This window comes from Dermochelys coriacea, chromosome 9, assembly GCF_009764565.3.
Source record: "Dermochelys coriacea isolate rDerCor1 chromosome 9, rDerCor1.pri.v4, whole genome shotgun sequence".
NCBI lineage: Eukaryota > Metazoa > Chordata > Testudines > Dermochelyidae > Dermochelys > Dermochelys coriacea.
The window spans coordinates 66,810,142-66,825,849 of NC_050076.1; the positions used below are offsets into that span (position 1 = coordinate 66,810,142).

General features: G+C 40.8%; 1 long non-coding RNA gene across 1 annotated transcript; it reads left to right on the forward strand.

The window, feature by feature from the left end:
• The first annotated feature begins 1,977 nt into the window (after positions 1–1,977).
• LOC122455847 lies at positions 1,978–11,301 on the forward strand. The gene is made up of 3 exons (XR_006274343.1): positions 1,978–2,030; positions 3,861–3,995; positions 10,363–11,301. It is a non-coding gene; the product is annotated as an uncharacterized LOC122455847 (long non-coding RNA).
• The last annotated feature ends 4,407 nt before the right edge of the window (positions 11,302–15,708 follow it).

Below are 15,708 nucleotides of genomic sequence, written 5' to 3' on the forward strand. Positions count from 1 at the left end.
TATTTGGGTGGTGGGGAGAAGAGGAACGCACTAACTTGATCAGGGCTTGAAATGACCTGAGGCCAAGCTAAATCTGATGCATCATTTAAAACTGTCTAACAGGCATCAGCAATAGACAGGTCTCCATATGCCTTAATCATGTCCTGCAGGGCTCATCTCTGTAAGGGGGAGAGGGTATTTCAGTTGCCTGGTTCATTCAGTGACTGGCCAGTAGTGACACTGCTAAAATATTGCGAATTATGATCATGGGTTTGTGAAAAGGCTGCAAACTGAACTTAAAATCAAGGATATAAACCTTTTCCTTCCTTCTTTTGTATTCCTTATTCTTATTTGTTACCCTTTCCGTTAGGCCCTGGAAGTCAATTAACCACATGTTTAAATCTGTCCGTATTCAGAAAACCCCTTAATCACATGCTTAATTTCTAAGCATTTATGTTGAATCATAGGGCCACAGGTGCTCTACTCACCACTGGAGTGCCTTCTGGTGGCCACATCTGGGATGCCAGTCTGATACCCCTTCCTGTATGTGTTCACTCCCTCTCTTGAGACTTGACAGCTTTGGGGCTTGCCCCTCTGGTCAGGTCACTGTACGCAGAGGTTGTGTACCAAAGTCTCTCTGTACCAACCGTCCCAGGTAGTCTTCCAGTGCACTGCTCCTCAATAGTAACAATTCCCCAGTGGCTACTAGAGGAACCTAGGCCTGGCTTCCAGCCCAGGGACCCAACAACCAGCAGCTAACATCTGCACTGTGCCATATCTTGCTGCTGTTTCCCTGGACTGTTTCCTACATAGCCTCTATCTGGCTTCTTCTCCACTCTCCTCCACGTATTCTCTTCCCTCTAGGCCAAGCTCCATTCTCTCCCTAGTGTCAATATAGTCATTCTACTACAGACTTCCTCCCTGCAGCCCATTTCTGTCCTCAGCTACCTGGCTTTATATAACCTGCACCTGTTCCTCTCCAGGTGAGCGTCCCCCTTTAATTAGTCGTCACTGTTCCCTTTTTCCTCCTCCAGTTGCAGCCCAGGTAGTTAATTGGCCCATCTAGCCATCTTAACATAGCTGGTGTATAGTGGACACCCCATTCACATCGAGCCTTAATACATCTGTAAGAAAATAAATTGTACTGTTAGCAAGTTTGTTCCTCTTTAGTGAAAATTCTGAAACTAATCCCTCATGCTTCAGGGCATAAGACAAAATCTGACTGATGAGGGTTAGGAAGAAACTTTCCCTAGGGGGACATTCTATAACTACATACTACAGGGTTTTTTGTACCTTCGTCTGAAGCAGCTAGCACTGACCACTGGACTAGATGGAGAGGATTCTGGACTAGATGGGCACCACTCTGAAAATTCCTATGCTCCTCTTTATTTCATATAGGCCTCTAAACAGCCATCAGATTGTAATGACTGGACTGTCAAAGCATAATGGATTCCCCTCCCCCCTCCTGAGGAAGAGTTATTTAATTTGGAAATAATGAATAAATCAAGAGTTTGTGATCTGCCTATGCATTGAAAAGCAGGTGAACTCTGAAAAGACATTCACCCATTATCAATTATTCGCTCAGGTCCACTAATGAATTTGAATTATCACTGACTTGAGGCCAGATTCTACTAATCAAAGTCAATAGGGTTATATGGGATTTATATCAGGGCAGAATTTAGCTTCCAGTCTGGATTTGAACCAATGACGTATTGATGAAAACCTCCATTCCCTATTGCTTCCCCATATCCGAGCCCATCTATTTATCATATCTGCGATACATGAGTGGGGGGAGAAAGAGGGGAGGGGAGAGTAGCTCCCTTTGATGGACACCCAGCCAGCCACTTAGCTGTAAAATCCCTCTTGGTCTGTTCTCTGCTTGTTTACATGTAAAGGGTTAATAAGCCCACAGGTAAAAGAAAAGGAGTGGGCACTTGACCAAAAGAGCCAATGGGAAGGTAGAACTTTTTAAAATTGGGAAAGAAACTTTTCCTTTGCCTGTTGTTCTCTGGGCTGCAGGAAGCAGCAATGCTGTGTAAGGCTTGAACCAGGTATGACAATTCATCTTCCATACCTAGAAGAAATTATTTGGATAGTGAATATTTAGACAGACACAGTCAGGTTTATTTTTTATTTTAGCTTGTGGATCTCCTCTGTGCTAATCCCAGATGCTTTTGTTTGCTTGTAACTTTTAAACTGAACCCCTAAGAAAGCTATTTTGGGTGCTTGATTTTTGGAATTGCTCTTTTAAAATCTAGCAAAAGCCTAAATTTCAGATTAATTTTTTCCTTTTGTTTTTAATAAAATTTACCTTTTTTAAGAACAGGATTGGATTTTTGGTGTCCTCAGAGGTTTGTGCATGTTGTTTGATTAGCTGGTAGCCACAGCTATTTTCCTTTGTTTTCTTTCTCAGCTCTTCCCTGAAGTGGGGGGGGGAGGAATTCCCAAGTGCTCCTTCCTGGGTTCAAAGGTGGAGGGTTTTTTTTGGTTTTTTTTTGGTTTTTTTGCATTTGGGTGGTGGCAGCATTTACCAAGCCAAGGTCAGAGAAAAGCTGTAACCTTGGGAGTGTCATAGAAGCCTGGAGTGGCCAGTATTAATTTTTTAAATCCTTGCGGGCCCTCACTTCTGCACTTGGAGTGACAGAATGGGGATTCAGCCTTGACAATATCATTATACTGTTTTCTGTTCCATCTCTTGTTCCTTTGTATCACACCTCAGTCATTCAGTCTTCACCATTTATCATATCACTTATTTTTGCTATTATAGTGTTCTACCTCTCAACTGTAGAGAATGTATGATCCTGTGCCAGTGTGCTCAGAGTCCTCCTTAAACTATAACACTTGATCCTAGTCATTATATAGTACTTTAATAAGTTACCTAGCCTCACTTCAGATATTTGGATACAGAAAGTGTTCTCCATTGAAATTAGTAGCAAATAAAAAAAGTCTCTGTTAGTATATCAGCATCTCTGGTAGGCTCTCTCTTACTGATTTGGAGATCCAAATTCTAGCCTAAGATATAACTAAGGAATTCTAATATGTTCCACATATACAGCATCTTTTACTGCAAAGGGGCTTACAAACTACATACACTTCTTCACTACTGAAATGCAGCCAGCTCTAGGGTAAACAACAGCATCTGTTTAAATGAGCATTGAAATGCTATACAACAGTTGAAGACAGAAGATGAAGATCACATGCTGTGGAAACTGCAGGAGGAACTCAGGTATGAAGAAAGTAAATACAAAAACTGGAATTTGGCCAGGACATCAAGGTTTATGCCCCTACTCTTGAGACATTCCATAGTTTCTTTAATGATAAATGGCCAGTACCTTAGTTTTACATCTCAGGTGAAAGACATCATCTCCAATGTTTTACCATCGTCCCTTCCTGCAACAATTTGGAGTTACCTCAAAGGACTCCCATTCAAGTACTGATCAGGGTTAATTTGCGATATCAAAGCCAAGGTTAATATGACTTCATGTATTCAAAACACAGAGCAGTCAGGGACATCTGAATCAGAAGTAAAATACCAGAGCATAATGGAATTCAGTTTTTCATTGCCATGGGGTTCAAATAATTACTTAATACAACATTCATTATATATTCAATTAAAATTGTCAACCACAAGCGCTTAGAATCACAAACCTGTCCCAACTACATTCTACAAAATGAAAACTGGTTTACTAGATATCAAAAAACTTAGTAGGAAAATTGAATCATGTATGCAAGTTATTTGTATTAGAACATACAAGACACACAAGGTGCTCCCTGGTAAAAACCCAGACATAAATTGCCTTAATGCATGCAGCACTTAGACTACAAACCAAAATCTCTTTCCATGGTCTAATCTAGTGCAGTATTCTTTTGTTGAAAAACAGGAATATAAGCTACATAAAGAAACTTTGAGGACTTCTCCAAAGAATACTCCAATCTACCGAATTCCACACAAATCACTGCATCCAGCCAAGCTTCTGTAACCATCCCACCATTCAGAAACCTCACCATCTTCAAAAGTAACTCTACTTCCACTGTAAACTAGCCTATTCAAGCACCACTATCTAGTCAATTTCCACTAATCAGTCCCCTGCCTTTATTTAAAGTATCAGTAAACTGTCAGATATTCTGACACCAGTAGGAGGGAAGATCCTCATTACCATGCAGAGCTCAGACTGCAGCTTAATTAGTATCATAAACATCCATAAAACAACAAAAGGTGAGAGGCAGCATATTAAGCTGAGTTTCAGTTCAGTGACTTCCTACCTCTACATACATTGATCTATATGCTATAATATTTTGGCCTCCTTCCTTCTGTCCCATATTCTTGTCTGATATGGTGCCAGATTCACAGTGTATGGCTCATACTGTGATAAATTAGTAGCTTGGGTGGTGTCTATATGTAAAAAACCCAACTCCCCACTGTTCACAGTACAGTGGGCTTCATAGTACTCATTAGAAATTTTGCTGAGTTTTATGAAATAGTAATTAGAGGTGAGTTGTACTGCCACCTGGTAATTTAGGTACCAACAGACATGAATGTAATTTAGCAACCCAAGTGAAGAAGGTATTTCTGTAGCAGTGGAGCTTCTGCTTCCTTTAAAAAAGAATAACCAGGCATACAAATTTGCAAAGAGCTAGGATATAAGGCACACACAGGAACTTCCTGCAGCACAGCATGAGCCATGCATTTTGTAGCTTTACCAGTTGAAAGACATTTCTTTCTAAAGTAGCTAGAAGTCAATAACTTCCTATGGGTAGAAGTAGCTAACTGATTTTGCTGCCACCTATGAGCCAAAGCAAGCCATGGGTATCCTATTACTTCCTGGCCTACTTCACACTGCAGATGGTATTTCACATTAGCCAACTCCAGACAAATTATTCTAGTTCCACATCTTTTTATTGCTGCTAATAAATTGTTTCAACAAATAGCTATACATTGCAAAATAAACAGAAATATTGTTATAAATATTGGCACTTGCAAAATATATCCTCCTCACCAAAAGAGGTATAGAACTTAATAAAGGAAATGTGTTATGGGCACAAAGAAGAGGGTTGGTTGGAAGGAAAGGTGCTTTAGAGTGTATGCTCAACCCACCAGAACCCCACTTATGTGACAATAACAAATATGAAGAATAGTACAAACTAGGAGTGCAAGAATCTTAGTATGATGTAGATTTAACTTCTATGCTGTATTTTGTGACACCTATTTCCTAATTAAGTATTGCTAATTCACAAAAACGGGTTGGTACAGATGGGGAATTGTTAGCTTTCATCCACCTGGTTCAAATCCAGAGAGAGCTGGCCTGGAAAAAAAAGGCATTGTTGCTTGGTGGCCTTTGTGAACTACATTTATGGAACAAAAAAATGTCCACATCACCACAACATTTGGTGCTAACCGGTGCCTTTATTGGCCATCTCAGGTGAGAGTCTCCATGTAGACTTGAACACTCTGTCACCAACAAAGGAGGTCTCTCTAGATAAGAGCTGAAGTATACCAGTATGGCAGTGTGAAGGAAATTTGCATTGCCAATGCCTGTGCCATGCCCAGTGGATTAAAGCAGTGGCCTCCACAGCTGTGAGCTCAGCATCTTTAACAAGCATTAAAAATTGAAATACAAGTGAGCTATCTACCTTAGCACATAGAGATGAATGATTAGAATGCTTCATACTGATGAGGGTGGGAGGTTTCTTAATACTGAGTGGTTGTTGGTAATAGCTTCCTAACCCATCATTCGAGGGAAGAGGAAAGAGAAGAGACCCTTGAGCATTTAATGTCTATAGAAATAATACTATACCATTAGATAGCACAGAACACTTCTTAAGAAAAAAAACATTTCACAGAATCTCCCAACACCCCATGTCCTCGGGCACTTTCACCCTTAGGGTGCCTCCTCCTGGCTGCTCTGGGCCATTAGCTCCTTCCAGGTCTGATGCCCATTTCTGTCACTCATTTACATATCCTGCCACCTCTCTCTTGCTGCAGCACTAAGTGCTCTCTTTTTATGGGTGGGCTCTCCAGCCAGCTCACTATAGTCATTCCCTTCAGGGATAGCAAAGTCCTAGCTGACAACTGTCCCATGCAATCTTCTACTCCATTGCCCACACTGTACCACTGGTAGGGGAACCCAAGGCTGCCCTCTACTCCAAATTCCAGTCCACAGAGCCTATATCTAGCAACTGTTGTCTGCTTTCTCCTAGACCCTCTTGCTATTTTCCTAGACTCCCTCCCACATCTTCTAGCTCCCCCATCTCTGGATTTATAAATCCAAACTCCCTCCTCCCAGACATAAAATGCAGATTACTGAACTCTAGAGCCCTAAATACACCTCCCTTCTCCCAGGAAATAAGTACCTTCTACTTCAACCCCCTTTGGCTCCCAACTTCCAGGCTTTATACCAGCCCCACCTGTTCCTTATCAGCTGGGCTCCATCATAAATCAGCCTTCTTAGCCCTGACTCTCCTTCAGGTGTAGCCTAAGAGAGGCTGATTAAGAAGAGGTTAACTAATCTAAGAAGAGGTTAATTAATCTAATTTAACTTGCTCTGCCTTGCAGAGTAAGTCAGTATTATTATACCATTTGATAAGCTGGTCAACTGAGGTATAGAGAGGTGAAATGACTTGCTCAAAGCTATACAGCCATGTCAAGGCTGGGATTGGAATTCAGGATTTCTGACTCCCAGTCCTCTACTTTAACTCTACTTTTTCCCAAGTCAGTGCTATGGTTGTTTATTTCAGGGTGCTAGGCAGCATTAATACCGTTCTTTAATATTGGTCTTCTCTTGACAGATAGTAGCCCAGTGACTCTGGAGCCGCTCAGATGATGCTAGTACTTGCTCCTTTTAGGCATAGATTGATAAAAACCTAATTCAAAGCTTACTAAAGTCCATGGAAGGACTCCACTGAGGCTTTGGATCAGGCCCATAAAGAAAACCTTATCCATGGGATTGGGATACCTCTCTGGAGTAGCTTGGTGTGATGGAATGCATCCCTGTATTCACACCCTAAACACTATTGTAACAATTGTTGTACAAAATATGCCTTGTGAAGTATCTGAAAATGCATAACTTGCTGATCAGTAATATCATGGTAAAATGTGGGTAGCAGCATTATGTGTAAAGTTATAAAATTCCTCTGTATGATTTTAAAATCCAGGGTCAGACTCACATAGCAAAAAACATGGTCAGACAGACCTATCTTGAACAAACTGACCTATCTTGTTTTACTTTGCATTTAAGTAGTAAACAGAGTCATAAGTGGGAAGAAAGAAAACAAAAGAAGCTCACATAGGTGAAAAAAAACCAGCATGGAACATCCTTCTGGACTCTTTGTCTCCTGGTTCTTAGCTGGAAATACTTTTCAAGAGGGGGACTGAAATAATAAAAAGGAGGGGCAGACACTCCCCAAAACATCTTTTCTCTCTCCCTTTCTATCTCACTCTTTGAACCTCAGAAGACAAAAGAAACAGCTGTTGGACTCTGGGGGAGGGGTCCTAACTGGAACAGTTTGGTTAATAATGCTGTTGGAAGCATGTGATGCAAAACTATTCTTTGAACCTCATATAGTCTGTCAAGTTTAGCATTAAAAAGTATTTTATCTTTATTTTTCTTGTAACCACTTCTGACTATGTTGCCCAAGCTTATTCTCACTTAAAATCTATCTCTTTGTAGTTAATAAACTTGTTTTATTGTTTTATCTAATCCACTTAGTTTAAATTGGAGTATCCAGGTAACTCCATTTCAAGTGGGAAGTTGAATATTATTCCTTTAAAGGACTAATGGACTTAATACATTTGGACTATTCAGGAGAGGGCTGGGCAGTACAAGACATACATTTCTGGGAGAAAATCTGGGACTGTTGAGAGCCAGAGTCTGACCGGCAGGATGCAGTCTCTCAAAGACATTTGAGAATTAATTAGCATGTTGTCAAGCTGTTTGTGAGTGGTCCTTATTGGGAGCTACAACAGTATGGCATTGCAAGGCACCTCAGTTTGCAAGGCAAGAATGACACAGCCCTGACTGGTCTGGATCGCACCCCAGTAAGTCACACTTGGAGCCAAATTTTTAAAGGTGCCTAGTCAGGCACCTAGTGTGATTTTCAAAAGCACCTTGGTACCTAACTCAAATTGACTGTTTTCTTTAGAGCCATGTATCTCAGGGCACCTTTGTACCTTTAAAAATCTGGCTTCTGGACTAGATCTCTCCTTGGTGATCTGCCCCTGTGTTTAACCTATTTGACTTTGAGGAGTTTTGGAACCTGCTATACATTAGTGGTCAAAAGTGGTGAATCAGGGAAAAGAAACTTCAACCAAATTGAGAACAAAATGTCTGGAAAATTGAAATGACAAAGTAGCTTTAGTAGCTTGTTCAAAAATTAGCAACATGAGCTGTTATGATCTTAATAAAGACAGACACAGGTTTTTATCACATTCAAAATAGACCCTTTTGACTTCCTTAGATTCAGCACATCACATGCAGCTTAGAACCACTCTGCAATTAATGACCATTAACAGTTACATAATAGGCTAATATATGGCTAGATCCAAGAGGATGGCACAGAATCTTGTCCTATGGGACAGTGCAGTAGTTCAAGTAGACTAGGATGGTGAAATGAGGTAGGTATCCAGGGGTTGGAGTAGCATAGGAAAGAAAGAGGAACTCACCAATTTTGGCATCAGTTATCATGGTGATTCAGTGTCACATGGTGATGCAAAATTGTGCCAAGCTGGAATGCAACAAAAAGGAAAGGAAGAAGAGAATTACTCAAATGAAGCCCATTTCTCCAAAGCTCAGGGATTTCTGGAGAGGGACAAGATAGTAGTAGTGCTGTTTCAGACTTGCTGGTGACAGGTGGGTAAAAGCTTCTTAAGGTTTTTTGATGGGAAGTTGATAAAAACAAAACTATGAAACTGTAAAGTGTGTATGGGGGGGGGGAAAGCTCTGTATTCCACAGTCTTGAAGACATAGCTATAATTGATGAGATGCAAAAAGAGCCATTTAAAACCATATCCTTGTAGCTTCCCGCTCCCAGCCTGCTGATTAATGTAATTAGGGCAATTTCTGATCCTCTTCCTGATGAGCTCCTCATGAGACAGCACCTTCTGTTTGTGATGGACAAGGGTAAAATAAATTCTCCCTCCCCCCCCAACCATCTCTGTCTTGCTTCTCTTTCTAACTCACTAGCTAATGTTTCAGAATGGTAACCGTGTTAGTCTGTTTCAGCAAAAAGAAAAGGAGTACTTGTGGCACCTTAGAGACTAACAAATTTATCTGAGCATAAGCTTTCATGGGCTAAAGCCCACGTCATCAGATGTATGCAGTAGGAAGATAGATAGGTCTGTGTGTGTATATTATATATATCTATATCTATATCTATATCTATATCTATATATATATATATATCTATATCTATATATATATATACACAGAGAACATGAAAAAATGGGGGTTGCCATACCAACTCTAACAAGAGTAATCAATTAAGGTGGGCTATTATCAGCAGGAGAAAAAAAACTTTTGTAGTGATAATTAATTTGCAAACTGGACACCATTAAATTAGGCTTGAATTAAGACTGGGAGTGGATGAGTCATTACACAAACTAAAAACTATTTCCCCATGCTAATTTCCCCCCTACTGTTACTCACACCTTCTTGTCAACTGTTTCAAATGGGCCATCCTGATTATCACTACAAAAGTTTTTGTTCTCCTGCTGATAATAGCCCATCTTACTTGCTCTCTCTCATTACAGTTGGTATGGCAACCCCCATTTTTTCACGTTCTCTGTAGATATATATCTTCCTACTGTATTTTCCTCTGCATGCATCTGATGAAGTGGGCTTTAGCCCACAAAAGCTTATGCTTAAATAAATTTGTTAGTCTCTAAGGTGCCACAAGTACTCCTCGTTCTTTTCGCTAATATTTATAAGTGACTTGGAATTATTAAACCCTGTACAAGTGATAAGGATTATTAATTATTTTGTTCTGTTTTCTGACTCTTCTCCATTTTCCTCCTCTGCTTCCTTTCTTTCTTGTTTCTTCCCTCTCCCCTTTATTTCTTGCTTTCCCACGGGCTTCCAATGCCACTGCCTTCCTCTCTGTGTGTAACCATGGCTCTCCTCTTCCTTCAGTCCTTCTGATTTACTTACTGTCTCTTTTCTCTGCCAGTTCTCCTCTTACTTGACAGTTTCTACTTCCTTCTCTGCTCTGATCCTTGCTTGGTTCTTTCTGCTTCCTCATTTCTCCAAGATTTATATCCACAATGTGGGAGCTCTGCTTATCCAGTGGGCTCATTACCTATTGCCAGGGGGACAAGGATCTTCTAGATCCCCATGCATTTGTTTCTTCTAGATCCTCATGCATTTGCTTTTTGTTGACTATTTCTTCCAGATCCCTAAGTGCATTATAGAGTGATGCAGCTTCTGCCTGGACAGAGGATAGAGAACTCCAGAAACTCCTTATCAGGGGCAGCTAGGATCCTAGCAGCTCCTCCTGTCTCACACATTTAGTATCTCCATGGTGGTATTGTACCATCATCTCTCCAGGCTGAGCACTAGATGAAAATGCGTTTGTGGAGGCAATGAGGAGGGACAAGCAGCAAGAGTGCTATAGCACCTACATCTTTGGGGCACGAGTCAAGTCTGTCTTGGTATTGATTGAGTGAATGAGGAGAGAGATCTGTTTCTTAATGGCCGTCTGTCATTTAACAATCTTCTTGGAAATTCTGACAAATGATTCTGGTGCTAACTGTTGAAATTCCTACATCAATTCAGTAGAAAATGGGCACTTACTAAATAAATGTCAAATCACTCTCCTATCTGCATATGTGCCAGTCTTCTAAAGACAAAGAGCATTGGTAATTGACAGGAAAGCAAGACATTAAAATTCAAAAAGAAGCAAAACCCCCCTTTCCCTTGGCCCTTTGATTCTGTCCCAGTACAGCTGAAGTGTGACAATGCCGAACTTTCATTTAAAAACAACAGCCACAAAATATCCTTTTTCAAAATTTCATACATTCTGCTTCTGTGTGTTGTGGAGTTGTACCGACTTTGTGGAGTCATTGCAGCTGCTTGTAAATGATGTATGAAAAGAAAAATTCCTGTCCTTCCAGTGCACTGAGAAAATTCTGTAATCCCTGCTATGCTGCTTGCTTATATTAAATTCAAACACAGCCAGGAAAGAGCTTGAATGCAAAGATTATTAGCTTTCCCCCACCCAACTACATCTTTTGCTTCTTAGAGGAGATTTATTTGTCTCTCCAGGCGTCCCCTTATCTCCCTCCACCCTAGCTGTAGGATTTGGACAAGAAATATACCGTATTTATTTGTTTTAAAGAAAAGTTTTAGGACTATTTTTTTTACAGGGGTTGGGTGGGGTTCTCTCTGCCCAATAATACAGGCAAGAGTTCCTCTGTGTACCGATCCTACTGTCAGAATGGTTTCTGGAACAGTTGCAATATCACAGAAAGATATTATGACAGTGATCAGGAGCCTAGCTGAGCTGTGTTCAAAGTTCAACCCCTCCTGGTTTGGTGGCGAGCACAATCTATTAAACCTGGCACTTGGTGACTAAGTAGTTAGAATAGTGCACTCTGTATCTGTGTGATCTCTCTATTTATTTATTTATTTATTTATTTATTTAATTTTTAAATCCTGTGTTCTATCATAATAGCACTCAACTACTGTAGTTACACTGTGGTGGACTACCTTACTTTTAGACTATTATACTAGCAATTCTTTAAATGCGGATAAGATAGGTATCCTATGCTGCTTGCATATTGTTAATCCTGGAGTTAAATTATGACTGATGAAGCCAATGGGAGTTTTGCTGCCGAGTTCAATAGGGCCAGGATTTCACTCCTGGTCTTCTCTCCACCATCCATTTGGTTTAGGCAGGAGAACTCAACTATACTTCTCAGCAGTTAATTTTCTTTAGAACACTGCCTGTTAATTAACGAAGCACCAACAGTGAACAAAGTATTTTGTTCAACTCATAGTCGCTCACAAAGGGGAGTTGAGTGTGGAACAAAAAACTGCTCTCTTTTATAAATCACCTAACCTTTCATGGATTCTTGGTTCATGGGCCCTGTGCTACCAGCTCTAATATGCTGGACCAACACAGATGCATATAAATACATTACCTTACTTCTTCCATGGGGATAACATGTTGACTTTTATCTCTATAATTATGGGATGGATTAGGTGAGTTAGTCAGAAAAAAAGTATCCTGGCCCCAGCTGAAGTGAGATGTAAGGAAATGATGGACTAGCAGCTCTCCTGCTATAGAAAGGGATGGATTTTTAAAGCTCTCAGATGCTGTATTCTTAAATCTATAAACAGGTTCAGAATGGCCGTGTCCAGGAACCCGGGGCTTGTATGTTTGTGAGGTAATACTTTGTATTTCTGCACACAAAAACACTAAAATGGAAGAGAAGTCTGGGATATCTTCCTCTGGGCCATCGGCATTAGACTACTGCATTTTGGCAGCATGTTCACAACAGGCCATGTAGGCTGGCACTGGAGGCCAGCACAGGGAGGTTATACTCAGAAGTCTTATGAAATAAGCTGCCCACCTTGAAAGAAGCCTTCTCTTAAAATGGGAGGCTCAGCCACAAACATCATCTTTAAAATCAATTGGTGCAAAGTGGTGCATCTGAGAATTAAATTCAGCAGCTGGATAAAAAGAAACTAGAGAGTAATAACCCATACCAAGCCAACTGGAGAGACAAAAATCTATGCTGTAAATCCTCCTCCACTACTGCTCTTTACTACCTTCCAGCTGCCCCTTACCATTATTTCTCTCCACCCATCACTGGGATGGGAGGGCACCTGCAGATGATGATGCTTAGGCTATGTCTACACTACCGCCAGATCGACGCTCCAGCCATCGATGCACTGGGGGTCGATTTAGCAGAAAAGTATCCCAAAATACAACATGAATGACACCTACTTGATTCCCTCTGGGCTTCATTACTCCAGTGCAGTTCCAAGTAGCTGGGATGGCCCACTGTATTTTACAGTGGTCTGGAACTGCTAATGCAATTTGAGGGGGAACTGACTATAAGAAAGGTTTGATTAAGACTAGTTAGGTGCTGTGTGCTCCTTTACTCCTGCTATTTGGAGTTTTATTATTTGTATTACAGCAGCATCCAGAGGCCCCAATCGGGATCAGGACCACATTGTGATAGGAGCTGTATAAACAGTCCCTGCTCTGGAAAGCGGCTGGTCTGCATCATAACACCAGTTCGAATCTAGCCAGGTCTGTAATGACTGAAAGCTGTCACCATCTCTTTATCTGTTCATGGGTCACTGTGAAGTGAGTCCAAGTACCATAAGAGCTCAAAAAAACACCACCAAAACTAGCTCTAATTGGATATGGCCCTTCTTTGCTTCCCAAGGCCTGTAGGGCTGCTCTAACTCATACTAGGGGCTGGGTAGGCCTCTCTGCAAAGCCTCAGAATACAGGGAGAGGAGAGCCATTCCTCATGCTTGCCATGAGCACTGGAATGCAGAAACTGAGAATCAGGCCCTGGTGGGCTTGTCTTCCCTAAAGAAAAGGTGCATTTTAAACATGTCAGCTAACACATTAACCAAAAGCTCTAGTGTAGACTAAGGCTGCCAACCCACCAGGATTTTCCTGGAGTCTCCAAGAATCACAGGAACCCTCTGCCAAGATGCAGGATTTGTTGTGTCTAAACCATCCAAGGCAGATAAGATCAATCTTTAATTAAAGATTATGTCATGTGATGAAACCTCCAGGAATACATGCAACTAAACTTGGCAACCCTAATAGACAAGGCAAGTTGTAGTTGCAACATGGGTTAGCTGTTTTGGTAAACATCAAATAAATCCTTTGGATAAACAGCAGACTTGGATCTGCACTACTGTCTGTCCAGCATCTTTCACAGAAACTAAACTACCTTCAAAATTGGAAAGGAGGGGATTGCAGTTGGCTCTAGAGCAGGCCCTTTGGTCTGCTGTATGAACAACTCTTGGCAAGTTGTGATACTTTGTAGTAACATTTTTTTAACTGAAGCAGCCAGCTCTCAAAAAACTCTCCCTGCAATAATCCTGATACCAGTCAGAGAGATTTTCTGTATTAAACAGAGTACATGTCTTACAACCATTTTTCTGTGTTCACACACAAGGGGTCTAGCACCATTGAAGGCTTGAGTCTGCAGGGCTCCTAACAAGATAAGGTGCTCAGAGAGACGGGCATTCTGGGTAAAGACCAGGAAGTTGCTCTTGGTTTGTGAGAGTGAATTAACCATGCAACAATAGCTTGTTGTTTGAGTTCCTCTGTGCTTATTTGCAGCGTGACACATTTGATCTTTGTACAGTCATCACACACAAATGTGCACAACACTCTCTGTTTACAGAGCCAAACCTAGGCATTCAAGAGAAATATAGGCAAATGAACAGTGCCAGATTAGTCAAGGGCTAGAGTCAGACCTTTCCATGCTGTAGCCATAGGCAGCAATCTCTCATTCCCAACTTTAACTTCATCCCACACAAGCCTGAAATCACTGTGGTTCAATGGTTAGTGCACAGGACAGAGAGGCAGGATTCCAAGGACTTGTCCAAGAGAGACTAAAGGGAGGCCAGGTACAGAACCAGTTTAAATAAATGTAAATGTATTGTACGCAGAAAACATGCATGAAGAGATTGATAACTCAGAAATGGTATAACTTCAAGTCACTTCAAGCCAGATCAGAAGGTTTTGCTCCTGGCTTTGTCACTCATCTGCTATGTGATTTTCAGAAAGTCACTCACTACATCTCCATATGCCTCATTTTCCTGATCTAAAAAGCCTCCCCAGGTTTCGGATACTGTTTGGCTGCGGTGGTCTTGTAAATCATGCACATAATCTGACTCCTGAAACCTAGTCTCATCATGGTAACATGCCAGATTCCTGTCACTGCTCTAGGACAAGTTACTCATCTTACCTAAAGAATCAGGAACCTATGAGAGAAGGTAATTTGTCTGATACCTGTAGAGAGAAGCCAGGAAGGGCTACTTTAGATTGCATATACTGCAGGGAGCTATGGAGCAGACAGGAAAATATACAACATAACCCTATATCTGATGTAGAACGCCACACTGTTTGCTATTGCCAGCATACACAAGGTATATACTCATTTCAGATATTTTTAAAGTAGCACAGATGAAGCACTAAAGCAGGTGGCAGCTGTCTGATATAGTAGTGAAGGTTGGAAAAATCGGATTTTATATATAAAATATTCAAGACACATAGTTTTGATTTGCTGTTCTCCGTTTGTGTGAGTATATCTGCTACGAGAAAGGTGACTGGGATTCCCAGCATTTCCTGTTTTCTTTACAGAATTTTCTGATCAGTTTTACCAATTGTCTTCACTCTTCCTTTCAAGCCCCCCGATTTCTTTTAATAAGAAAACAATGCCACTACATCTTCTCCAGACTTTATAGTTTAAAACAAAATAAACTCTGCCTGCAGGGCACTTTGTTTTTAATCATTCATCCTCATTTGCTTTATGTATTATGGGTGATGGGTGTAAGAATACTATGTAACTTTAGGTACTTATGACAGGCATTATTACAAATTGCCTGGAATTTTTGTCCTCCAAACCCAGAATCTTCCTATGCCCATTAATGGCAAACACTGCTGTTTAATAGAGCTGGTAGGAAAATTTTGATTGTTTTGAAACTTTGATGAAAAAGAAAAATTATGTGAAGTCTTTTGTAAGGTTTTCTCCATCCT